This window comes from Vanellus vanellus (assembly GCF_965231255.1).
Source record: "Vanellus vanellus genome assembly, chromosome: 3".
NCBI lineage: Eukaryota > Metazoa > Chordata > Aves > Charadriiformes > Charadriidae > Vanellus > Vanellus vanellus.
In genome coordinates, this window is record NC_138907.1 from 123,587,465 (window position 1) to 123,615,206 (window position 27,742).

Sequence of the window (27,742 nt, forward strand, 5' to 3'; positions counted from 1 at the left end):
GATACTATCCTTTTGATCATTTTACTTTAGGTCATTAATCATTGAATAGCTATTAACTTGTTGGCATGTGGCTTTTAATATATTACCTTGTGCAAGTTAAAATTTTTAGATACTCTTATCTGAAATGTTCTACTGTCCTCCTTCTCCTTTCCGTTGTGTTAGAGCTGAAGATTAGGATGGGAAGACTGTTAAAGCTTTATTTTTATTTATGTATTTATGAGTATGTATAAATATATGTAACCATAACCATAAAGAAGTCAAATGTATTTCAAGCTTCCACAGATAATAAATATTTACCTGCATAAAAGCCGCATTTTTTTTTTTAGCATACTGGAAATATTTAACATTTTAGTATTGTTGTATTACACTAGATATGCTCTTTGTTTTTGCTTTTTTTGTACTTGTGAATTAGTTCATTTAGGAGTGACTTAAAACACCCCTTCAGTTTAGGCTATGTTCGAACTGCCTTTTTCTTGTTTTGTTTTGGTCTGTTATGGAGATGACAATGCAAGTCCCCGGGCTTTCCCAGCTCTCTCACACTCGACCTGTTCCTAACAGTCTCCTCTTGCGTCTCACTGCTACTTTTAGGAGATACAGGATTTTATGCAGATTAAGTGATGGTGAGAAGAATGCCATCTTGCTTGTTCTGTCACATGTTGTAGACACCTTCGCTGTCGTGTAACACTTTCTAATTTGAATTGCTATATGGGCAGTAGGTATGAAAGGAATTACTTGCCTCCGTTAAATTCTACAGAGAGTTCCCTGCCCAAAAGTAGAAGATGCAATTTGTTTTCGGTTAAATGTGCTTAAAAGACTAGATTGTTGTGAAGTGGATCACAGTATCACAGTATGCTAGGGATTGGAAGGGACCTCAAAAGATCATCTAGTCCAATCCCCCTGTCGGAGCAGGAACACCTAGATGAGGTTGCACAGGAAGGCGTCCAGGCGAGTTTTGAATGTCTCCAGAGAAGGAGACTCCACAACCTCCCTGGGCAGCCTGTTCCAGTGCTCTGTCACCCTCACTGAGAAGAAGTTTCTTCTCAAATTTAAGTGGAACCTCTTGTGTTCCAGCTTGAATCCATTACCCCTTGTCCTATCATTGGTTGCTACTGAGAAGAGCCTGGCTCCATCCTCATGACATTCCCCCTTTATATATTTATAAACGCTAATAAGATCACCCCTCAGTCTCCTCTTCTCCAAACTAAAGAGACCCAGCTCCCTCAGCCTTTCCTCATAAGGGAGATGCTCCACTCCCTTAATCATCTTAGTTGCCCTACGCTGGACTCTCTCCAGCAGCTCTCTGTCCTTCTTGAACTGAGGGGCCCAGAACTGGACACAATATTCCAGATGCGGTCTCACCAGGGCAGAGTAGAGGGGAAGGAGGACCTCTCTCGATCTGCTAACCACCCCCCTTCTAATACAGCCCAGGATGCCATTGGCCTTCTTGGCCACGAGGGCACAGTGCTGGCTCATGGTCATCCTGCTGTCCACCAGGACCCCCAGGTCCCTTTCCTCTACACTGCTCTCTAACAGGTAGCTCCCCATCCTATACTGGAACCTGGGGTTGTTTCTGCCCAGATGTAGGACCCTACACTTTCCCTTGTTGTACTTCATTAAGTTATTCCCTGCCCAAAATCATGGGATACATTCCACTAGAGTATTTTTCAGTGAAATGTAAATGAGATAACTGTTTCCTGTGCATTGATTCTTCTACAGTAGATGAGTACTTTGTTACAAACCCAGTGGTTTGCTCTATTGAGTTCTTTTCAGATAGAAAAATATTAGTTCTCTCCTTCAAGCGTCTTCTGTTTAGTTATTGTTCACATCTATTATAGTCATCTACATTGGAAAAATGTAAGTGTTGTTCTTGGTGGAGAAAAGAACTGTAACTGTGTTTAAAAAACAGAAGAGCGGCCATGAAGTTTGGAGTCAAAGAAGCCTGTGCATCTGTTCGGATCAGTATCTGGGGAGCCTGCATTTTATTTAATTGTGGACTTCCTGATAAAGTATTTTGAAACTACCCTCCCCGCCAGTATACACATGATTCTGTCAGAATGTAGAAGTTATTGTTGGCCATATAAATGGAAGAAATACACATTTTCCTTTTGCTTCGGAACTGGTGCAGTTATACTTTGAAAGCTATGCAAACAGTGCTGCAGACAGCAGTTTTCACAGTTTCATTAAACTAGTAGGAACTGAAGAAATACCTTGAATGTAATGAGCACATTGAAAGTTAATTTTTTATTGTTTGCTGGAAAAAAAGGACACTTTTGAAATGATAAAGTGCCAGGGATGAACCATGTGCAGAAAAATGACAGCTGTTTCTTTTGGCCAGGACCGCAAAATGAAGTTACCACTTTAAAAGAACTTTCCAGGCTCTGACAGAAGCTGACATTTTTTGTAAACTACATAATTTAAGAAGTTGCAGATTCTCCCATTTAAACAATTTATAACAAATCCATGCTGGTATCTTAAGATCCTGGGAAATAGTAAAGGCTGGAGCATTACACTGCAAAAAAGGTAACAACTTTCTTTATGAGAAGAAAATGGAGGCTATCTCTGTGCAGTTTGTCATTGTGAAGCTGAGTAGGACCACCTATTTCCATAAAACCTTGTCATCCATATGGAGTAATATGAAGAGTAACTTCAACTTGTCCTGCCTTTCTCAACAAAAAAATGTGTGCAGCAATGAGATGAACTTGTGAGAAACGAGTCATAGGGACATTGGGCGTTTGGTAGTTTGTGCTGATATTGAAAAATGGGCTGTTGGATTGTAGGAACTTAAAAGGCAGAAGGAACATATCTTTGGATATGGAAGTCTTTGGATAAATGCCTCGCAGTCTGAAGGTGGTATCTTTGATTGGGTTATAATTTACAGCACTTAAGTGTTGAGCCAGGGTTTGATTCTGCAGAATGCGTAAATTTATAATTAATGTTAGGCTTGTGACTAATCCCATTTAAGGTGAGGAGGTTATTCATATGCTATATCTATTACGTATGCTACACCTGGTTTTGAACCACAGCGTTAGGGAAAGAGCTAAATCCTTTTGTAGAATTATGTTTTTATGGTAAGCTCACAGATATTTTTCTGATGTATTTTAGAAGGCAGGAAACGTATAGTAGTCCTGAAATGAAATCCCAAAATATTGCAGAAAAGCTGTCTTAAAATATGTGAAAGTTATTCATAGTATACACATGCCTGTGGTTTTTTTATGAATAAAATGATTCTCTATTTCCACTGATTAGGAATATTTAAAATATTTACTTGGATTTGAAGTAATTTGTTTGTCAGAAAAAAAAAAAAATGTTGTGTATTATGTCTAATGCTTGTGTAAATAGTATTAAGTATAACTGGTGATAGTACTTAATATGCTGATTACCTTGAGAGGAATACAGATTTAATTAAAAGTATCAGACTGTCACAGACCACCCAAACACATCAGTTTACAGTGCACTACCTTTTACATTTAAGGTATTTGGTGTTTAGTTGTTAAGACCTTGGAATTATTTGATACTTAGCATTATGCTCTTTTAGATTATTACAGGATATGTAGATTTTGCTTTGACTCCCCCATCCTTTATCTGTATTTGGATATTTTGTTATGTTATCATAGAACTTACAGCAGAAGGCGTTAATAATTTAAAAAAAGTTTTCAGCAAGTCTAGTGTGTTTTGCTGAGGTTTGTTTTACAAACCTTCATTTGGCTGATCTACAGTCTGTTTCTGGACTTAACAGCTAACCTTGGGTCAGTTGCACCTAAACTATAGTTCCGCCCAGTAGATTCACAACCATAATGATTTCACAGTAGCCATTAAAATTTGTATTTTAGTTGGGATCAAATATTTTGTCATATAAGCACTACTTACAGACTGAATTTTTGGAAACTGTGACATTCTAAACACTGCATTGAACAATATGCATATGAAGACAGGTTTTGTTTGTTTTTTTTTTTTTTCCCCTCAGTAAAATATCTTGATTTTTCTAAGCTACTTTAACTATTTACAAAAATACTAATTACTGCGATCAGAAGTTAATTGAGAAGGTGTTCCTATTGATTCAGTGTGGGATTTTTTTTTTTTTTCCCTGAAAACGCAGATACAGAGGGAACAGAGACTGTGCTCAAGGTTAGTTTAGGTTATCAACAGAATACTTTTAAAAATCATGAGTAAAATTTTCCAATGGCAAACATATATTTAAAACTAATATGAATCAAACACTTCACTTTTCTAAACGCTACAACTTGATCCTGCAGGTGACCCAGTGTTGAGCTTTGCATGTTTCAGTAACTTTGACAGCTAAACATTTGTAGGGTTGATGATGAATCTTTGAATGATATTGTATAAAGTTAATTAAACATGCATATTGACGGGTGCGGCTTTTGTCTGCTGCATTTTTGTGCCTCAACATGCAGCGTCGTTGGTAATGGTAGGCTGTATTCCCACACTAATGCAGTTCATGTGGTGTGCAGGGAAGTAGCTGTGTGGACACAGTTGTGGGAAGAAAACCTTAAATATCTGCTTAAACCGGATGCTTTTCTGATATCAAATTTTTGTAAAAATACATAGTTCAAGTAAATGGATGGCCGTATTTATCTTTCAGGCTTGTAGCAACAGGAATAATCAGCTTGATAATACATTAAGCTGAATTAAGAGGCTGAACTATATTCAGCCGCAATACCCAGATTGCGTCAGGTAACATTCTGAAGGAAGTGCATTAAAAGCTGCTTTTTTCCTCCCCTTTGTATTTAACTTGAATATATACAATGTAAATTAAACTTGGTGTCATAATTAGCTCTCAAGGTAGACTTTGTATCAAAAATCAAAATTTGATGTTGCAAGGTTATAAAGGTACCTTCAATGGTGGAGGCAGTGGAGAAAACAATGTTTCTGTTGGTTTTATGTAAGACTTTCTGTAGTTAGTATTAAAATAAGAGTATCTGTTGATATAGTATCAAATTTAGTACTACTGCTAATTGGCTGTTTATTTCCAGACAGTAAAAGTCTGTTCAGTTCTTAAGCGCGGTTTGTATTTCAACTTTCTCCCATTTGTAGCTTATACCCATCTCTTATATACTGTAATGGTGTGTTAGTGTGTAGTAGACACCTCAATAAAAGCTTCATCTTCCCTTTATGTTTGAAAATATATTATTTATAATCTAGTCTTTCTGCAAATATATTATTTATGATCTAGTCTTTCTTTTTTTAATGTGTAGCAAATTATGGGAGAGACTTGGTAAGAATTAGGGCTAGTTCTTAAACCTTTATTTCATTGAGTCCTCGGGTGTGTCTGCCCAACTCTTGAGATATTTACATGGTCCCTGTTACTAAAGTATTTGAATGCCTTCTCAATATTCATAACTTTTCTCCTGTCCTTAATTTTTATGGACTGGTGTGTATGTGCATTTTGTGTCATTGTTCATCTATATATCGCAAGAATCGAGCAAGGATAAACTAAGCGAAGTCCTTCATTTTTGTTAACACTCTGGCTGTTTTTTCTGTTGCATTAATGTATTTCATTAAGATAAAGACTACCTATGATCCATCACCAACCTACTGACAGTTCTGCTTCTTCAGTGTCTCTTTCTCCAGCAAACAGTGGTAGAATAAGCAATTAGTATTGAGCACAGGTTTGTTGAATGTAGGAGAAGTTTGGCAATAAGAAAACTTGGAGAGTTCAGTTTGGAAAAGTGATGAAGAATCATTTCAGAGGTGAAATTCCTGTCTGAATATTTTCAGTGTCTGAAAACTGTCAGAGAAAGGTCTTTCATTAATTTAATGAAGGCTACATAGGTGAAGAAATCATGATTCAATCGTGCTTTTCTGTATATACATATGTGTACATTTGGAGGTACATGTATAGCTATTAGGATAGTGAATGCTATAGCTAACAAGCAACAATGTAAACATTTCTGTGTACGTAAACATTTCTGTGTAGAAGGGTATGAGTAAGCAATAGATTTAAGTGTAACTTACATTCAATTTTTTAAGTTTCTTTTTCAGATGTTTATAACTTTCAGATGCTTATAATTCTGGTGATGAAAAAGTTTCAATAGTTTATGCTAAAAAACAAATTTGAACAAGTTTTTTGTTTCAGTTCAGAGTTATCAGAGCATAGAAAGAAATGCTTGTACTTACACTTGCTTATGTTCTTTTTATAAATGCCTGCTCCAGTAGTTGAAAAACAAAGTTAGGAACTTGTTTTGACTGACTTTGTGTATCTATGTGTTAATGGAGAAGTTGCAGTGCTCTATTCTTGTCTTTGTTAATTTTCATCTTACAAGCATCACAATTACAGGTAGTTATTCAGAAGCAATAGAGGATACAAAGCCATATCTTCTTCCTATTCCCGCCCCCCCCCCCCCCCCCCTTCTCTTTTTCATTTTCTCTCTCACCATTTGTTAAAACAGATTAATATAAGACAAAAACTAACATAAAATACCTTTAGAAATTTGTAAAGCTGATAACTAGTGATTGCCAGTTCTACTGGGGCATGGTGTGTATTTCATTGTAATCAAGAAAAAGTGTGGAAAGTGAGTTAGACTTTGCCTTTGTGTTGCTAGTGTTATTTCCTCTTACTAAGATTAACCTGGTATTTTTAATCTTTCTAATGCTACTGATTGTGCTACACAAATTATCCACAGGAAAAGGATAGGAAATATTGTGTCTGTGTGTGTAGAGTGTAAGAAACTAAAACTAATGGAAGACTTCCCAGTGGAGCTTAATACGTTGATATGTGTCTTCTGTTACTATTATTTCCTTTTTTACTTTTGCATCAAAATACTCCTGGGAATATAGCATGGAATATTATGGAGGATAACATCTCTATTGCTGACCATGAAGGCTTTCCACTGGATTACACTTTTAGTAATAGTTTCTTATGCACTGGGGCTTCACTGGGTAATGGAGCCAACATTCACGATCATTCCCATTGTAATATTTCCAGTAATATTTGCCAGTTCAAACTGGCTAGTAGAGAGTGGTTCTAGACCTCTGGTCATGCATGGGGTGTCTAGGTTGAGCATGCTTTTATTTTAGTGTCACATGCATTGCATGCTATGAATGTTTATTTTTTTTCTTTCCTATATACAGCGTGATCTTACAGAATGTACTCTTTTTATTGTCTGTTGTGACCTTGTGAATCAAATAAATTATTTTTAGGGATTAGTGTTCCTAGAACTCTCTCCTACATACTTAGGATTTCTCATCCCATCTCAGATGACAACATGTTAAGAAATAACTCTCTGAATTTTGAGAAATGAAATTCTCAAAAGTATGATCTCTGAACTAATCTTTTTCTCCCACTGATGTATTTGGATAACCCCTGCTGACTTGAGTTGGGTTACAATTTGTTCAGTACTGAATGCCATGGAAGATATCACTGATTTCTTCTAGTATGGGATGTTAAATTTATTTTCAAATACAGAAATGCAAATTCTGTTTCACAATAACAGTGCTTATGTATGCTAAATTAGTGTTTTCTTATCAGTTAGAAAGTTCGGGGAAATTGTTGCTCACTGCCGAAGAGATGCCCACCATATGTAACATTAAAGAAATGTGATGCATACAGCTGCAGTTTGCCAGATTCGATTGTGCTTGTGTGTTAATCCAGTTTTGAGTATCAGAATAATTATAATCTAAGTACTTTGAGTCATTCAGATTATGTGCTAACTGAAAAAAAAAATAACCCTGAAACACTATATGCATTTTGTGCTGTTTGCAAGACATAATTTACTGTTGCGTATTTTACCTGAAGTGTTTTATTATATGTGTTAATAAGATAACTTTTAGAAGACATCTTGTCTGACAAGATATTGGACAAGAGCTAGAAATCGTTCTTTTTAGCTGGATATTAATAATAATTTATTTTATCTTACTGTATGATGAGGTATGGTAGTACTCACATAACCTTATTATGACCATTACCTTATGGCTTCGGTTGGTGGTACGCTTATCCCTCTCTGCTTTGAAGTTGATCAGTAAAATCATCTGACTTTGGAGAGTTCATTTGGAATGATAGTGGAAGAAAACAGCAGTAATGTCCTGGCTGAGGGAGCACTCTGGTTAACCAAACTGTAATTTGGGATTGTAAAGAATTTCTCTATTCTGTCCCATACTTGTTTACCATAGTTGAACCCAGAATTGTGCTGAGATTGCATTGTTCAAAAATAACCAGTTTAGCCTACTGAGCTGAAATCCTTCTGTGCAAACATGCATAGAAGACTTCTCCCCCCCCCCTTAGTAGAGACACAACAGAAGGGCAGGGGCAGCACATGGGGTACTTGTTTATCACATGGTGTGGGGCTTTTTTTGTCCACCTCTTTAAATACATCAGGCAAGAGTGGCAAGATATAGAAAACTAGGAGCGGAACTAAGTTTTCCTTTTATAGGTAGGACAAACTACAGGAAGGACATTCATTAGAGAGAGAACTTACTACAGCTCTTTCTGCTGCTGATGTGATATTTTTAAGCTTTTAAAGGCAGAGTCTTTTCTGTGTACAGTGCTTAGTGCACAGGATTTTGCTGAGGAGGCCTGAGAAGGTTTGCACAACTGGTGATAAAAGACACAAGAGCTGAAAATGGAGAGATTTTTAGAGAACCTATTTGAAAAGTCATTCTTTCAGGCTACCGCATTTCTGTGCTGCGTTTTAAAGTGTAGTTATTTTAGACCTCCCTTTTGTAATAATGCAGTTTCATTTCACCTTTTAGTAGCAGAGTTCACCTGAAAGACAACCTGAACTGTGGCCTTATTAGTGTCTGACATCATCTCTGAAATACACTTGTTCTATCCCTTGCTTCTTTCTCTTTTTTTGTTGTTGTTGAGTATCCTGTCCCTACTTATGAAGAGGGCAAAAAGCAATGGGGGATCTTAATTAACATATGGAGTAGTACCTGGTCAGTCTTTTACATAGAGCAGATTAATCGCTGATTCTCTTTACAAACTTATGAAGGAACATTTCTGTAACTAATTTCAAAATTACATTCATACTCAGAAAGCTTGTAAAAGAAACACATGAAGGATGTTTTTATGAGGAAAGACTGGAGACATTAATCTGGATAACAGTTTTTACTATAAACACAATTAACTGAAGTTTAGCATTGGCCTGGGTTATGTGTATCTTGTATTTCTGCTCTACTGGGGCTATATTTTTCTTTTGCCAGTTCAAAGTTAATGTAGGTTTTGCAGTTGATTCTAATTTGTGAAATCAGTTTTGGTAAGTACGAGAAGAGTTCCTCTAAGTAAGGTTACGATGCATACAGTTCTACTCAATTTGTTCCGAGTTGCATACAACTTCTCTCCCTTTAAAAGTAAGGGAGGTGGGCAGAGCAAGAGACCCCCTTGGCTTAACTGCGAGTTTCTGAGTCTGCTGAAAACCAAGAGAGGGGCGTACCAGAGATGGAAAAGCGGACGAATACGAGACGAATGTTGAGAGCTACAAAGGCATTGCCAGGGTGTGCAGAGGTGCAGTTAGAAAAGCAAAAGCTCAGCTCGTATTGAAACTGGCTGGAGCTGTCAAAAACTACAAGAAAGGGTTCTTCAGAACAACAGGCGGAAATAGAAGGAAGATATTGGCCTGCTGTTGAACAGGAGAGGTGAATTAGTCGCCAACAATGCTGAAAAAGTAAAGGTTCTCAACACTTTTTTCACCTCTGTCTTTACCAGCACTGTTGGGCCCCAGGTCTTGGGAACAGCAATCCAAATTGATGTAAACATGGACCCACCGCCAGTGAAGGAAGAGTTGGTATGTGAACTATTACACGAGTTTGATGCCTACAAATCAATGGGCCCTGACATTATCCACCTGAGGGTGTTAAGAGAGCTGGCTGATGTCATTGTAAGGCCATTCTCTGTAACCTTTGAGAAATTGTGGAGATCGGAGGATGTCCCAGAAGATTGGAAGAAGGCTAATGTCGCCTTCATCTATAAAAAGGGCTTAAAGGAGGATCCAGGAAATTATAGGCCCACCAGCCCTACTTCAGTCCCTGGGGAAGTTATGGAACAAATCCTCCTGGGGTCTATCACAAGTCACATGAAGCACGTGACTAGGAAGAGCTAGTACGGATTCTCCAAGGACAAATTATGGTTGACAAACCTGATCACCTTCTATGACAAAGTCACCTGCTCAGGTGATGTGGGATGGGTGGTGGACATTGTCTACCTGGATTTCTCCAAGGCTTTTGACACATTTCCCCACAGCCTCCTCCTAGAGAAACAGATGCGTTGCGGTCTAGACAAGTGGTCTGTGCAGCGGCTGGGGGACTGGCTGACAAGCTGCACCCGGATGGTGGTGGTCAGTCGCTCCTTTTCAAACTGGGAACCTGTCACAATTGGGATCCCCCAGGGATCAATACTGGGTCCAACGCTGTTTGATATCTTTGTAAGTGATCTGGATGTTGGGATCAAGTGTACCCTGACAAAGCTTGCTGATGACAGCAGACTGAATGGGGAAGTGGACACTTTGGAAGGGATAGCCACCCTGTGGGAAGGCCTGGATAGGCTGGAAGAGTGGGCTAACAAGAACCTTATGAGGTTCAACAAGGACAAGTGTGAATTCTTCCACCTGGGAAAACATAATCCAGGAGTGCAGCACAGGCTGGGATCTACCTGGCTGGGGAGCAGCTCTGTGGAAAGGGACCTGGAGGTCCTGGTGAATGGCAAGCTCAGTATAGGTGGACAAGCTCAATGTGTATGGACAGTGTGCTGCAGCGGCAAAGCAAGCCAACAGAATGATGAGTTGCATCAACAAGGCCATCACCAACAGAGATAAAGAAGTCATTATCCCACTCTACTCAGCACTTCTCAGGCCACACCTGGAATACTGTGCTCAGTTTTGGTCCCCACTATACAAAAAAGATGTGGCCAGGCTGGAGAGGGTCCAGAGAAGGGCCACCAAGATGATCAAAGGACTGGGAAGCCTGTCACATGAGGAAAGGCTGAGAGAACAGGGTTTGTTCAGCCTTGAGAAAAGAAGGCTTAGGGGAGACCTTATTAGCATGTTTTGGTATTTAAAGGGTGGCTACAAAGAAGACGGAGACTTCCTTTTTACAAGGAGTCACATGGAAAAGACAAGGGTTGTTGGGTACAAGTTACTGCTGGGGAAATTATGATTGGACACAAGAGGAAAATTTTTCACAATGAGAACAATCAGCCATTGGAATCTCCCCAGGGAAGTGGTGGATTCCCCAACATTGGACACTTTTAAGATGCGTTTGGACAGGGGGCTGGGCCATCTTGTCTAGTCTGTGCTTTTGCCAGGAAGGATTGGACCAGATGGTCTTTGCGATCCCTTCCAACCTGTTATTCTATAATACTATGATTCTAAATCCTGTGTTTGAAATTTTATTCTGAATTGAAATATTTTAAGGTGTATGGTTCCAGGATTCTGAGCTTAGATTCCTGAAACTTCAGGTTTTGACAAGTTGTACGTGTTTTACTTAGTACCTAAGTAAAAGATTTTAAAATTTGGAAACTATCTGTCCTACTTAAGTGAAGACATACATATATTGGAACCAAATACTGATTAAGCCATAAACTAATATGTTAATCAAGTTCATAATTTTCTGCTTTTTTTCCCCAGTGTAATAAATTATAATACATTAGTTCTAGCAGACTGAGCCTGAAAATCTAGTTTAACTACAGCTAGGACCGTAACTGGCAGATGTGTCTGTTCTTGACTGCTGAAGTGTTTAAACTACAGCTGCTTGCATAACTTGCAATCTCAATTTATTTGTTTTAGTCACTTTTACTCTGACGGTACAGATAGTACGTGTCAGTGTGCAATGTTGTTATAGAACATTATTCATCCTCACAGAACAGTAGGACGATAGACACTATAATTACTATTTGCTTTTTCATTCTTCTGAAGTCGTTCCACCCCATGCAATTATTTCCAGTTGCATCAGATAATTTATAAAAAAAATTACAGTGAGAATATACGTAGGTGACTGGAGTTAGAAGGTGCAGAAGGAAGCTCTGCAGATTGCACTGTGTCCTAGGTAGCTAATTAGGAGCGTCTTTCTCATGTAGGTGCTATTTCTGGCTCATTTAGCTATCTGCTCCTTGGCTTTGGAGAGCAGTAGTTACCTTTTTTATTTTCTAGGACACAAAGGCTGTATAATCCTTCCCAGGTTTTGCTGGATTGATGCTGATGTCTGCCTCTCCTGGTACGTGGCTGTCTCTTTGGAGGTACAAGACAGCCCTTAGTGGTTAGAGAAATGTGTTTATGTGTTTTTCTGTATCATTGTGAGTTCAACATAGTAATTTAGATTATGACGTTCTCCCTAAATTGGTCTGTGAGGTGATTAGTTTATCCTGAAATCCCACACTGGCTCTGGGACTTACAATAAACCAGCTAAATAATGATAGATGGAGTAACTTCTCCTCTTGCATAGTTTTGAGCACTTTATGAATAAGTAACACCATCAATTCTTTTAATGTAAGTGTATAAATGGCTTTATCGTACTCCTAATTTCCATCAGATTAGTCTTACTCTTCCATTTGACTTTACTGTATATACATTATATATAACAAATATACTACGTATTAAATCTTACTGTCTCTTTTTATTATTTTTAAGTTGATTTTAAATCCCATTAGCCCAGCACTTGATCTTCTTGTGTGTTTCTGTAGGACTTTCTATAATGATGTACTAAGGCGCTGCAGGGATGAGAAGGGAACCCACCCTCCCCTCCATACCTCCCGTGGCTGTGGAATAACTGAATGCTGTTTCTTTTAACTTGGTGGTAGAAATGGTAAATAATAGTTTGTCGGTTGTGATATAACTGGATGGCAGAAATGTCAATAAGGCGAACGGCTAAGTGGGAGGTGGGTGGAGAGAGGACAAGAAGGAGAATAGTCTAATGGCAAGTGTTAGTTCATTCTACAAGTTAATATTGTTGGTTTCTTCATATGTTAGCAATTATGAGCTCTTTAGCTTTAAAAAAAAAAAAAAAACACTACCCAGAACATGTAGTTTGTGCTTACATTTTTTGTTGTTGTTGTTTTTGTTTTTGTTTTTGTTTTTTTTCAGAAAATGCTGAGCAAACAACTTATTTGCTCTCCCGATTTGGTGATGGTGACGTTTTTTCTGCTTCAGTGTTCAAGCAGAAAGCTATAAGCACTTTAAGGTGTTAAAAAGCAGCAGTTTCTGACCTAATGTACCCTTCTCTGAATGATAATGTTTCTTTGTTACTTATTTTTAGCTCAGATTGTTTTTTTCCCCTTTCCCCCAACATGATTTGTACAACCTTTAGAAAATTGAGTAGTTGTGGTTTTGAATCATCCTTCGTTTCTAGACTGAATGAGTATTTCTGAAGAAGCACTGGCTTGCTTGTGAGTGAGTCTTTTTCTTACTTAAAAAGGCAACAGCCATGACATAGTCTTACCCCTCGAAAAAAGAAGATGCAGCGCTATAGACCCTTAGTAGACTGTATTGTGACCCTGGAAAGGACGATGTGTTAAGTACTCATTTAATTTTGTACCAATGTTATATTGCTAGCAGATGTCCTGTTGTTTTCCTTTAACCATGATTCAGAGTCATTTGGATAAATATCTTGAAGGAGTATATTTTGGTCCTGAAATAAAGCATGACTATCCATTTTGAAACTATAGTAATACTTCATTATGAATCAGTCTATATTTGACTCTTTGTTTGTGTGTAAAGCCTTCAGTATATCTAGTACAAGTCTAAGAATTGTTTTTTGTTCTTTTGGCAAAGTACAGCAAGACAGCATAAACATCTGATGTGTACACAGTGATCAAAAAAAATAAAAAAAAAAAGAGCTTTACATGAATAAATTTGAATTCCAAAAAGTATAAATAAAAGTGACTGGCCATCTTAAGTGTGGGAGAAAACAAATAATGAATTTCATGGCAAACTTATTTTTTTTTGTATTAAAAAAGTTAATCCTTTTCTATTAGAAAAGGTTCCTGTCAATTCGGCAAATAAGGTAGCTCCCCTCTAAAGCAAGCTTGTAGTTTTTAGTTGTTGCATAGTCTTTATATTCCAAGTTATTCACAGGAAATCAAGAACCTGAGCGGTAGGCCCGTGCTTTTTTGTGTGCTTGTATTATGTGGGTTTTCATTTAAAAGAGTATGCACACACACACACCTTCTCAGCAGTTTGGCAGTATTTCTGCACCAGTTAAATAATAATACCATAGAATGGAATCAGAGAAGAATTTAGGTTGGAAGGGACTTGTGGAGGTCACTTGGTGCAACCCACCTGCTTCAGACCTTAGATCAGGTTGCTCCACCACTATATGAGAAAAATGTATGTTTATTTTATAGTCTACTTTGTTTAACTGCTATAGCCTACAGTAGTAAACTGCTTTTTCCAATATAGCTAAGCTAGTGTAATTACTCTGGAAAATCTTTTAAGTGTAGACTATACCTTAATATTAAGCAGCATCTAAAATTACTAAATAATATTTAATCTTGCTTTTCTGGAAAGTCCCTTTCACTGGCCAAGTTAAGAGGAGAAAATATATAGTCTTTATGGAAGGTATGTATCAATGTGGTTTAATATGTGACTTCATACCTATGACTACTTTTTCTGCTGTACCGCAAAGCTACTGCAAATCTATATTTTAAAATGTAGACATTGGAATAATTCTTCATATTTCCCTGAGACAATATGATTTGAAGTTAACGCCCCCAACCCCAAACACTCACTATTATCTATTTCTAATTTTTTGAAAACTTGCACAAAAAATCAATATCTAGTGTTTTACAGACCTGCTTCTCAGTTATGATGATAAAACATTTTATTACTGATAAAATCTGAGTTTATTTTATACAGCCTTTACACTGCTGGAGGTTGCTCTGAAGGAATTTTTTTTTTTATTTAAAGTAAAGTTTGAGCAAACCTGGAGACTTTATGAAGTATTTGGAAGGATGAAAAAAATACCCTTTTATCCCTCTCTCTTTTTAGGAAAAAAGTATGCATGTTTTAAGTAAAACTCTCTCTATTTCTTTGTATGGATGCGTGTGTATATGGCTGTATATAACTGCAATATTTTGCTGACTTCCGGTTAATATTAATCTCTGTGTCTAGCTATCTAGGAAGAAACATGGGAATAAAAATCTTAGCAGGCAGGAAGAGATTGATCTGTGAGAATGCATTTTCTTAACATCTCTCCACCTCTCAAAAAAGCTACTTAAATTACTCAGTGTTTTGTTCCCCTCTTAGTAACTCTAAATTGAATGTGTAACTGTATAGTTGGCAGATTCACTGCAGCCAGATCTCTCTTCTACAGTCACGTTTCACGTAATAATTTGATGAGGCAGTTCAGTCAGTAGCAGCGAAGGCTGCCGAATAACTTTGTCTCTTCATTAACAGCCTCAGTGATGAGGACTTCACTGTGGTATACTGGGTAGTGTAAAAAATGATTATGGCACTTTTTTTTTGGTAGTGTATGCATGTCTGTGTGTATATTTACGGAGTTTAGAGAAGAAAAAAGATCTCTTAGTTGTGGTGTGCTGATATAATGGGGTGCTTATTGACTAAAACTTTAATACATCGTCTTTGTAAAGATCGTATGGCCGTCGAATTGAGCATGAATTCTCATATTACAAGCTCTGATGCAAGAGAAACCATTTTTCTTTATTACCTACTAGGAGGGAATATAAACTCTTTTAAGATGGTCAGAGTAGTCTTTTGCTTTGTTTTTAATGCACAAAAATATTTTTTTTTATCTGTTTTAAGCCTCTACTGATATACCAGTAATTCCAATTTAGCTTTTGATAGCGCACAGATCAGTTGTGGAAATCCAATTTTATGTAACTCTGAAACATGTAATACAAATCATGTAATTAAATTTAGCTGTATGCAAATTAACTTTAAAAATTGTAGAGGTATAAATGCTGCTTCTCTCTGAACGGGATGTATTATGAGAGTTACAGAAATGCTGTTGATCGTGGATTAGGCACTTCTTGGTCTGTTTATGCCTACTGAAATGAAATTGCAAGTAGCCCCATGTAGTGAATACTAAAAATCTATTGAGCTGAACCAGCTTTAATACATGTTAAACAGGGCTAGACGCATATCTGGTGGCTTGCAAGGGAAACACTCTGTAGCTAGTTGGCAAACTTCTGTATTTTGTTTCTCTGTTAAATGCCAGTTTTAGTCCTTCAAGAATGAGACTCTCTTTTGGAAAGAAACGTATTAAAACAAACTCTGCCTGTGAGTTTGCACTGGCAGGATCTTCTACTCTGCCTGCCCGGGTAGGACCCTTCACATACTGCTCTGGTTATGTGCCCAGTGCTGACTTTAAAGTGACAACTCAGTATCTGTTGGGTTCAGATGAATGAAAAGGTAAGTGACCAATTTATAAAAGGAGAGATGAGACGAAGGGTTCTTGCTAATGAAGTATAGCATTATTTTTGAGAAAGCACTGCAGTATTTGAATAATCAGAGTCAGGTATACTTCTGGAACTGGGGTTAGTATGGCAATATTTATCTTTGAATTCTTAAGACAGATAAAAATTAAAAGCCCAAACCATCAGCTATATTTTTAAATGTTTTGATTAATCCAGAAAAATAGACAAAATTTTGAAAATTCCTTATTTAAACATGGATTGAGGAACTATATATGGGGCATTTCATTTCTTTCTTAAAAAGACATCTCTATGTAGCAACATAGGATTCGAGGGAAAGATATTAATTAATTTAGCATTATGATCCTTTTGAAACAGCAAAGTCATTACACTGTTTTACCAATTGAAAATTGAGGCCCTGGGCAGAAACACCTGGACAACATTTAGTTTTAATGAAGACTTTTGTCTTCTCCCTATCTGTTTCAATAAGTCTTTCTCTAGTCTGATTGATGTAGGTGATACAGTGAAATGTTTGTTATCTGTAAGGATGTGTGATTTTTCTGTTTGCAACACTTTCTGCCATTCACACACAAGTGAAGATGGTTGTCTTATTCAATACAAATAAAACTGTTGGTTGATGAGGGGCTCAACGTGAGCCGGCAATGTATGCGTGCAACCCAGAAAGCCAACTGTATCCTGGGCTGCATCCCCAGTAGCGTGGCCAGCGGGGCGAGGGAGGGGAGTCTGTCCCTCTGCTCTGCTCTGGTGAGACCCCACCAGGAGTAATGCACCCAGCTCCGGGGCCCTCAACATTAGAAGGACATGGACCTGTTGGAGCAGGTCCAGAGGAGGCCGTGAAGATGATCAGAGGGCTGGAGCACCTCTCCTATGAGGACAGGCTGAGAGAGTTGGGGTTGTTCAGCCTGGAGAAGAGAAGGCTCTGGGGAGACATTATAGCAGCCATCCAGTTTCTGAAGGGGGCCTACAAGAAAGTTGGAGAGGGACTTTTTACAAGGGCATGTAGCGATAGAACAATGGGGAATGGCTTCAAACTAGAAGTGGGTAGATTCAGATTAGATATTAAGAAGAAATTTTTCACTCTGAGTGTGGTGAGTCCCTGGCTCAGGTTGCCCAGAGAAGCTGTGGCTGCTCCATCCCTGGAGGTGTTCAAGGCCAGGTTGGACGGGGCTTGGAGCAATCTGGTCTGGTGGGAGGTGTTCCCTGGCCATGGCAGGGGGGTTGGAACTCGATGATCTTTAAGGTCCCATCTAACCTAAACTATTCTATGATTTGATGAAAATAGGAATTAGACTTTTTTTTTTTTTAATCATTATTTCCTACACGTAAGCTTGCCATGTGGTTTTCCAGGCGTGCCACATGTTTCTTGTATAAGCATCTACTATTAAAGGCAAGTGCTGGTAGCTGCTATCACTAACAATTCACATGTCCTAAGCTGAAAAGCTAACATCTCTGGTGATGATAGCTGTCATTGCTGCTGCTGTTTTGGTAATCTCTTGTTGCTTTAAATGTGGGTTGATAAAAGCATGAAGAACAGTTGCTGCTACTTTAATACTGCAGAAGAGGTAGTATTCATGTGTTTCTCTGTTTTTGTGGTCAGTGAAAGACTCCTTCCTTATTGTAGATGGGAAAAAAAGTAATTGGGGATATTAGTGCTAATTGTAGGAACATAGGCTATCACTCATGCAGCTGAGACATTCAAAGAACAGTCCACCTATTGCAGACAAAGGTAAAGAAAAGGTTTTTTTCAGATAGATTTAAACTTCAAAAAGAAAAATAAGAAGGGTTTTTTTTTGTGACTGAAGGAATGAGTGGGTTTCAGCACAGTTTAAAACTCTGCAGTTTAGTTTTTATATATAGTACAGTATTTACAATTTGAATATGATTACTGAGGCTTTTCTGATATACTTGCTTATAATTCATGCAACAACATGTGTGAGGGGTCTTTACTTTTTGCTAGATGAGTTGTGCATCACTTATCAAATTCAGTATTAGGAACTGGAAACATTTTATATGTACTTTACATATCGAGAACAGACTGAGCAGGTTATCTGGAGGATTTCAGATTTTGAGTAGGATATTAGCATTGACTTGGTTGGGAATGAGATACACGTAGCTGTGCATGTAACTTAAGTGTTTCCTGAGTAAAGCCTATTTATAAATATATAAATAAAACTTTTCGCTGAAATATAGAGATCTCAAGACTCATTATACTTTCTGGTACAAATTACTGTTAGGTTTTGAGCATGCAAACAGATTCCCCTTAGACAAACTGGGATGTGAATCTTTACTGCCTTACGCACTGTATCATACTTGCATGTATACACACTTTTCCCTGTCCTAAATGGACACTTGTTCGTTCCCCTTTCATTTGGGGGTAGTGTAACCAACTGAAGAATAAATGTGTGCACCTGACACACCCTTCAGAGTAGCTGAGTCACTGCAAGGTTTCCATCCCACCTTTTCTTGTGGAAAGTTGGCTATGTTTCAAAGCCCTTACCGTCATCAACGATTGTTGCTTGTTAGTCATTGAGTACAAGAGGTATATGGCTGGGAGGGAACTGAAAGAATCCACTTACTCCAGTCTGGGTTAGAGAGGAAGGATTCTATATGACCAAAACCTTCCTGACAGCCTGCTGTCTCATCTGCTCCGAAGTCTCCAGTGAAGGAGATTGTTGGGTAATTTCCACAGAGCGAACTTTCTTTTCTGAGAGTTACTCCTCTGTTTCTTTAGGGAAACGATGTCTGTGATAACTTGACTTTTTTTTTGTTGTACAAGATTGTAGAGAGAGTACGACTGATCAGTGTTAGTGACTCTGGGTATAATGTGAAAGTAGGTTGGATGTGAAGGATGTATTTCGTCAACTTTCTCACCGTTTAAAAATACAAGTAGATATGTCAAGACAGAAACAGGCTTTAGAAGCTGGGTAGGTAGTTTTGCAGTCCAAAAAGGCCCAGAAAAGCCAAGCTGGCAAGTCCTTTTGTGGCATACGTGCCATACTTGCAACCTAGCCATGGAATAATGATTTGTTCAAAATATCTTACTACACCTCCTTTGCTTCTGTTTCGTGTTGTCTTTCACCACAAGACCAAGGAAGAGATAATCGCTGCTCACTTTATAGTGACTAACTCAGTTTCTTTAACCTTTTCACATTAACATCTTATTTCTACCAGTGTTTTGGGATTCGTCCCCCGCCTTTAAAAGATGGTATCCAAAAGAAAAAAGAAAAAAGTAAAAAAGAAAGTTTTCTTGTTGAGCTCTTCTCATCAGTGAGACATGTAGAAGTCACCTCCTACTCGCTCAGTATATGGCAGGACTGACAGCATCTGTGAGAAAGCGTTGAACACCCGCCACCAGTTTAATTTGAGACCCTTTTTAATTTATGGATTTTCTTCTAAGTTACCATTTTTGAGAAAGTTATTAACCTTTAAACAGTTGATTCACTGAGTCTGCATTTTTACACTTGTTTGTTTAATTTAATCCTGTTGGTTTTGAGCTTTCTCTAATTGATCAAGACTGTTATGTTCTCTTCAAATGTTTGAGCGTCCTCCATCTTGATGTCATAGTAAATTGCGATAAATACAGTTCCTATGCTGGCATCCATGCTGAATATATTAACTTAAACAAAACTGGGCATAACATATCTCTGTGGGACTCTTCAAATATCTTTTATTTTGATAGGCAGTCATTGTTATCAACTACAGTTTGCAATGCTCTGTACTGCAACACGTACTCTCCTCTGAGTTGACAGTTTCCCTTGGATAACATTTGGGCAGCATCAATATTTTTCTGAAGCCAGGTAGCTTTGATGCTGCTGCTTAATCTTTACTGATAAAATCAGTTTTTCTGTGAAATTCATCAGTTAGGTTGATATATAATTATTTGTTCTTAATTAATGCATTTTGGTTGTCTTTTCACCTTGCTACTCTGCGAGTGTTCACGGGTTGACTATTTTGGTTTGTTCAGGCTCTCGGATGCGGCAGTGGTTTCGGTGAAGAGTATTGGTGTATGAGGACCAGATTCGGGACCATACTTTGTATCAGCGTGAACTGTGCTTTTAGGAAACCGGCTGAGAAAGAACACAATAATCAACTCCTTTTAATCAGAATCCTGTATGCTGCTGTTGACATAACCAAGTCCTTCAGTGAGGTTTTTAAAATCATAAATGCTTTGAATTTTTTTGAATTTTTAGTTGCAGCCAAAACCAGGTTTCCTGTTGAAAATACCTTCAGGATCCTATCCAAAGTAGGGAACAGCTATATTTGGTGATGGCACAATTGTTAGCATTGCTATTTTCAGGTTTAAAATATGCTTACGCAAAGAAAATGAAAGCATTTTGCTGACAATATTTGCTAAGCGTTTTTCCAGCAAGAACCAAAATTACCAAGTCCTGACGATGTGAGTCATCAGTATGTCTATTTTTTTTTTTTTTAGAACAGACTTCTCAAATATACATCAAAATAAGTTAACCTTGAAGGAGACAGCTTTACTTTGGGCTAAACCAAACAGATGCTCAGCAAGGCTGAACTGATGATGCTGTTTATAAAAGTTCTGCTATTGTTATTGACTTATGTTGTCATATAAGGCTCATACCTATGGATCAGTATTGTTATTATGGTAGGCCCTGAACAAACATATAACAAAAATGTATTCTTCAAAATTCCTGCTAAAGAAATGCAAGGTACAGGGTTGTTAGACACCTAAAATTTCCAGGTGGCTCTGACTTCTACATGGGGCCGAGACCTCTAAAAAGCATACCAGATAAGCATTGCCCCATGAAAATAAGACTTTTGAAAAACTTTTAGTCAGGTGGTCATATTCTTTTTGCCAATTTTGGAAGTAGAAGAATATGATTTATGATCATAATAATTCAAGGAAATTTGGAATCGGCTTCTTGTGGGAGCTGTGCCCTGTTCTGTCAGAAAACAGAGTGGACAGCAAGATAGTATACAAGCGTGAAGATGCTTAGAAACACTTTTGAAAGAGAAGACTGGCATTTGAAAATGGAGGCAGTTATACCGCTTACTCTCAAGACCTGAGACTGAGAATGTCACAAGTATGAGAGTGACATGCTAAGGGACAAGTTTGCCAGAGTCAAAATATTTGGCAGTGAAATGGTATTCTCCTAGCACTTTCACCATTAGAAAATGTGGGTGAATTGTTAAAGCAAAAAATTAGTCCACTGGGAAATACGGAAGAATTATCAGAATTGCTATGACAACAAGCTGTGTTACTCTAATTATACATTGCCAGAACGTGTGAGTTGCCTGACCTGTAATGCTCCCATCACCCTCAGCCTCTGTGTATGTCACCAAGGACAAGTATTTTTTGGTGCTCCTCTCTTTGTCGTGTAGCACCGGTGAGATGTCAGAAAGATAGCTTCTCCTTATCTGTGCAGTTTTCCTGCTTGCGTCCCTATAAAACAGCCTTGCAAAATACGTTCCCAGACTTTGCTCTCTCCTTATTTTGTCTTCCCTCGTGCAAAACACTGAAATGAAGTTTTAGGATTCCTGAAGTATCACAGTTGCTCCTCTAATAGCGTGCAGGCTTGAGTAGTTAAGTATGTCGCTTTTTACAGACGTATGTGTGTGGACATATGTGCGTGCATATATATGTGGATATATAAAATCTTTACGAACTGAAACTCTGGAGGCAATTTTTGTGTGGCAGACCTGTGTAGACAGACTTACTCAGAGAGCTGCCGCGGAGGGCAGTGCTTGTGAAGGTGGACGTGCGCAGGTTCTGTTCCATCGGAACAGAGCAAAAGGTTCCCTGCGTGAGTTCTTGGAAAGGCTGTGGATCTCCCCTGCTAGGACGTTTGTTAGCAGTCAGGAAAGGAAAGAGTTTACAGGTTAAGAGCGTGAAGTTAGTTTTCCACCATCTGACCTTTCTCACACGCCAGCACAGAGCAGCTTTTCTGTGGCGTCAAAAGATGTTATTGTTTGCCGGGATAACTATGCTAATAAATCCTCTTGTACAAATGTATCTATTATGTTATAAAAAAACTTGCGTGCTCTCTAAGTAGTTTTATTAGTGTAACTGCATTTAAACTAGGCCTTTTTCCATCATCACTCTGTTTTGTGTTTGTTTTTTTTTTTAAATATTAAAAATTGCATTTCTAACATATTCCACTACTTTTCAGTATTGCCGAGGTCCTGCCTTAAGGTGCGCTGTAATAGCGGGTGATAACAGAAATTCTGTTCTATAACATAACAGTGGAAGAGAGATACAGCTCTCGGCACCAGCCTGTTCATTACAAAGATTTTCGAACCTATATCATCCAAAGGATTTTTTTTTTCTGAAATTCTATAGGTTGCTTTCTTTTCCTCTTGCTCCACTTACTTTTATTCTACAAGTACTGAAGCTGAAATCAAGTAAGTATGATCTGAAATGCTTTAATGATCTTTCTAGGCTCTTGTTTGGAGCTACTAGTTAGTTATTTGTGGATGTTGTCCCTGCTCTGCATGCAACGACGGGTTGTTTGAACACTCTCAGTCTGCTGTGGTACCAACTGGGTTTGCGTAAGTGCAAGCTCTTGTCTGGTCAGATCCTTGATATGCAGCATGAACGAAGGTAGAACTAGGCTGTCTTTAAAAAAAAAAAAAAAATCACTGCTGCATGTCACATTAAGGTCTTTTCATGTGTTTTACCAAAGTGTAAGGCTTGCATCCAGGGATATTTGATGCGTGGCTGTTATATATTTGGGTATGGGTTCACCTTTAGAATAGTTCTTGGAAAAAGTGGAAGAAGAAATGAAATCAGTGATGTATTTTCTGAAAGACAAGCCGAGCTCTTATTGCAAAAAGAAAAACCAAACCTGTGAGAATTTGCAGATTTTTTTTTTTTTGATGAGCCATACATTCTAATTACAATTTGTTGCTTTGATGTACTAACTTGGCTGCATTACTTGGGTAGATGGGCGCTTATCTCACTAATGAATTGGTTTAATATTTTGCTTTCCTTGTAAGACTGCTACATATCTCTGTAGATGTGAGAGAGCTTAATATCAGGAGTTTCTAGACATCGTTGTCTTCAGAAAAAGTGTAGATATAAATCTTATTAAAATAGGTGGTTTGTGTTACAGTGTATTGCCCACCTAAACTGTGCCTGGCTATGCTTCTTTCTGCTGTGAAGAATAACATACTAGAATTTAATGCCGTTAGGAGTAAGAATCATTTTCTTTACCAAGTTTTCTCCGTTTATGTTTGTGTCTGTGTCAAAAACAAACGCCCCTCCAATGCCCTGATTTTCTTTATTAACACTATAACTAATGTAATTCGTAACGTAAGTCTATTTGCTTTTGTTTGACTTAATCTTTAGTTGCTGTATTCACTTCTGCTTTATACTGTTAAGAAGTTTTCCATAATGAGCAACTCAGAACAGTTTACTTTCTGAAAAACAAGTGACTCCTGGTAATGCTCAAGTGTGGTTTGTAACATGCCGAAGAACAACAAATACTAAAATACACTATTTTTTCAAACCTGAGCTTCAAAATAATAGAATATGAATCTGACATCAAGAAATACTGACTTGAAATACGTATGAAATAGATTTCTGATGAGGAGAGAATTTGAGAAGTACTTCTTTAAGAATTCTGGTGAGATACACAAACCACCTTCTGTAAGCTCTCTGAACATAACTAGCATGCTGCTCAGTTTATTCAAAAAGGACTGTAAATTCTGGAAGTTTTAACTTGATATGTTTGCAGGTAACATGATTGATGTGTAACTGTAGAATGAAAGGAGTATTTAGAGTCTTGGCTATCAGTTCACCAGTTCTTATTCCTTAAGAAAGACAGGTCAGATATTAGTCTTGTCCTTTGTAAGTGTTACAGTTTCTGGCTTCATCCTATGAGTACAGACACATACAAACTCAGAAAATATTCTAACATTCGAATGCCTATCGATCGCTAAATCAGAAAAAACATAATAGTGGAGGGGGGCTAGCCTATCTGTCATAAGATTATTATTTTTTTCATAACTTCTCAGAGGTATATCATATTATAAATGCATTAGAAATGTTTTGCTCTGAGGATATGTAGCATTCCTATAAAGGTTAAATCAATAAAAATGATTTGGCCACATTCCTAAGCATGGCTAGAACAGGTAGCCCGTTGTTTAAGGTACCCTTGAATTTCTGGATCAGATTATTATGGTGCAGCAAAAAGGCTTACTAAAGGCTTCTTACTGTCTGCAGACGTTCTGTGTTTCTATGTGAACATATCGTCAGCCTAAAAAAACCTTCAGATTTCCTGGGCTACTGAAAAAAAGAGTATTTTCATGTATATAGGTCTCAAATGTTGTGCTGTGTGTGCTGTAAGATTTTTAAAGGAAGTTTTGCAACAAGAAGGGGTGAAGACACATCAGTAATTGATAACAACCAGGTATGTAAAGAAGAAAAAAAGGGAAGTCTTTTAAATCAGTGTCGAGACTAGTAAAATTGTTGCCCATCTCAGAATCTTTACTAGTTTTAGTTTATTCTTATTTTATGAATTTCTGATAAAGTGGAATAGCCGTTGTGTTATGTATATTTACTCCATCTAGGCAGTTCAGTGAGCAAGTAAGATTATGAAATGTGATGGCAGAAGACTTCAAACAATTGTTAGTTCAAATTCTTCTAACTTTATACATAGCTGATAACCTTAAGTAGCCATTAAGTAGTGTTTATTCAATACATCTGGTTGATTCAGTAGACAGTGTTGAAGTCTGACAGTAGACTATTTTTATAGATTTAGTGCATTTTAAAATCTTTCATGCATGTTGAGGAGCTAGTGTATATTATTGTTACAGGGCATATTTGCGTCTTACATTGCATGCGTGTGCTATGTATCTGCGCTCCTGACGTTTTTATATAGGTTTTATGGAGCACAAGCTTACCGTAAGAACATGTCACTAAGATTAGAGTTCAGATTGTATGGGTATTTTAAATTTATTTCACTCAGTCTTGCTGTGCCCTTTAAGAATGCTGGAACCGAAAAACCAGTGCCTTTTTATCTTTTTCTTTGTTTCGTCCTTTTTTATTTTATTTTATTTTTTAAAGTGTGAGAAAGAGGTAATATTATTTCTAAGGTACGTCCTAAAATGTAAAATGAGGAAGAGTAAATCTGATGGTAGAGTAAAAAGCACACACTACTGGTAACTAAGATGTTTCAAGATGTTTTTCAGTTGTGAAAATTTGATCAGTGAATTAACCGCACATCCGGCTACATACATCTTTGATCAGAATTGGAACATTCCAACTCGTGTGTGTGTATATGTAAGCTGGCTGCAGCAAGTAGATTTTACACATGTGCGCTACACATGTGCCTTGAAATTAGTTAGTAAATTAATATTATAATTTAAAGTAACAAAATTATGCTCTTTCAAACCTTCGTTTCGTAGCTAATGAGTATTATAGTAATTTATCTTTGTATCTGGATAAACTCAAGTCTTCGTTATTTTAAGATATATTAATATGCATTTAGATGGTTCAGTTGTAATTAAGATTTTGCTTTTAAAGGTAATATTAAAATGTTACTTTAATGAGCTTAGAACCCTGAATTATTACGATGTCGTGACTGAATTAATTGCTATACAGAATAACAGAGCATGAGTTTAGGTCCTCTTCCTGAAACACTGTAAAATTAAAAGTTGTTCTAGTGTTTGCATATGCAATACACAGTGTTGCATTAGAAATGAAACTGTTCTTGCTACAGTGTGAAAATGATTTGTGCTGTGGAAGACATATTTCTTCCAATCTGATGCTAAATTAAAAATTTTTTTTTGCTACCTAGATGGTGTTATTTTATTATTCACAAATGACTGGACTTGTTCTGAATGTTGGTTTCTTTAATAAAATGTCAGTATAAAGAGTGTGCCCTCTGAATTTGTTTTAGTGTTTCTGTTTATGCCTTTTAATCAGAAAGGGGGAAATAAAAATTAACTGAATAGCAAAAAAAAGTGTAGCCCCTAGTTTTTGAATGTACAGAGTTGGATGTAAGAGGGGTGGGAAGGAAGCAAAGTGAATGCCCTTTATGCAGAAAATCCTTTTGGGAAAAGAGAACATTTTTACTGGTGTATACTAAGGTACACCGCCTAAGTAAATAGTTGCTGCTTTCTGGTCCTGTCAGTTTTAAATAAACCATTCATTGTTATGGCTTGGTTATTCCGCAAACACGGCGGAGTTAAACTTTGATACCACTGGCTGGAAAAACACAGATGATGAACTCTCTTAATGTGAATTTATACTGGTGGTCTTTACTTAGAGGAAACAAGTTTTGCAGATCGTGTTAGGAAGTAAATATATTGCTGACTTTAAGCACTCCGTTACAAAGCTGCTCCTGTGCTTGAGTATTATACAATAGCTAGTAGCATTAATTCATCAAACGCTTGTTAATAAAGTCACTAAGCTAGGCCATATGTGTCCCTTCAATGTTAAAGAAGAAACGTGACACTTTGGGGTTTTAATTTTTCCTAGAAGTTTTCTATTTAAAGGTGAAGGATTCTCAGTGGAATAGATGATGCATCCGCATGAGAGCAGTTGCTCGTGGAATTTATACAGAAAATGCAGCGAGGGCGCAGATACTGTAGCAGTTCAGTATTATAGCTCACCTAAAAGGCTTTTTGAGACATGATAAACTAAAATAGCAAATTCTGGCACAGTCTTCAGAATCAGGTTTGTTTTTTTTTTTTTGGTTGGTCATGTCTTAAAATGCCTTTTAATTTCTGTTCAATTCCATTTAATCTGTGTGAAATTAGTCTTGCTGCTTCTACATAAAGGTTGGTATTTATAGTCAATTAGTGAGGTATTATAGTATTAATATAAAGTTGTGAAGTACTATCAATTCTTGGCAGAACAACTCTGCATTTCACAACAGAATTCTTTTAATGTAAATACAATATACCTTTTTTTTTTTTTTAATCACTTTTGGAAGAAATATATTGTGCTGTGTCAAATCCAGCAGCCAACCTACAAATAAGACTGCTTTGGCTAAAATACATGGTTTCACTTTGAAAGTTGAGGTGAGTTAAGATTGACCAGTCTAATGTCCACAAAAGCAGTTTCTTTCTTCATGGGACTATGGGAAGAAGCACGAAGACACCAAGAAACTTACTCCATAACATCTCTTTCCTCAGAAATATTGCCAACTATTCTAAAATGAGTACTTCTGCCGTCTATTATTTCACGACTAGCGCTAACGCTTACAGTCTACGTAGAACACTAATAGGGTTAATAGACGTTCTTCTTTACGAACATGAAGACACGACCCTGGCTGCCAGTTCCTACACCGCATATGAGCGCAATCTGTGGAGATATGTGAAGAGTTGTAACTGTTCTTTGGGTATTTCTACTGCGGGCAAATCCCAACGCGATAGCACGCTCTCTCATAGCAGCTCGAGTCATAAGGTAGAGAATATTGTACTAATGCA

General features: G+C 37.5%; 1 protein-coding gene across 1 annotated transcript in view; it reads left to right on the plus strand.

Moving 5' to 3' along the window:
• SUPT3H (SPT3 homolog, SAGA and STAGA complex component) overlaps positions 1-27,742 on the plus strand; it is a 296,183-nt gene that overhangs the window by 11,794 nt on the left and 256,647 nt on the right. The window lies entirely within an intron of this gene.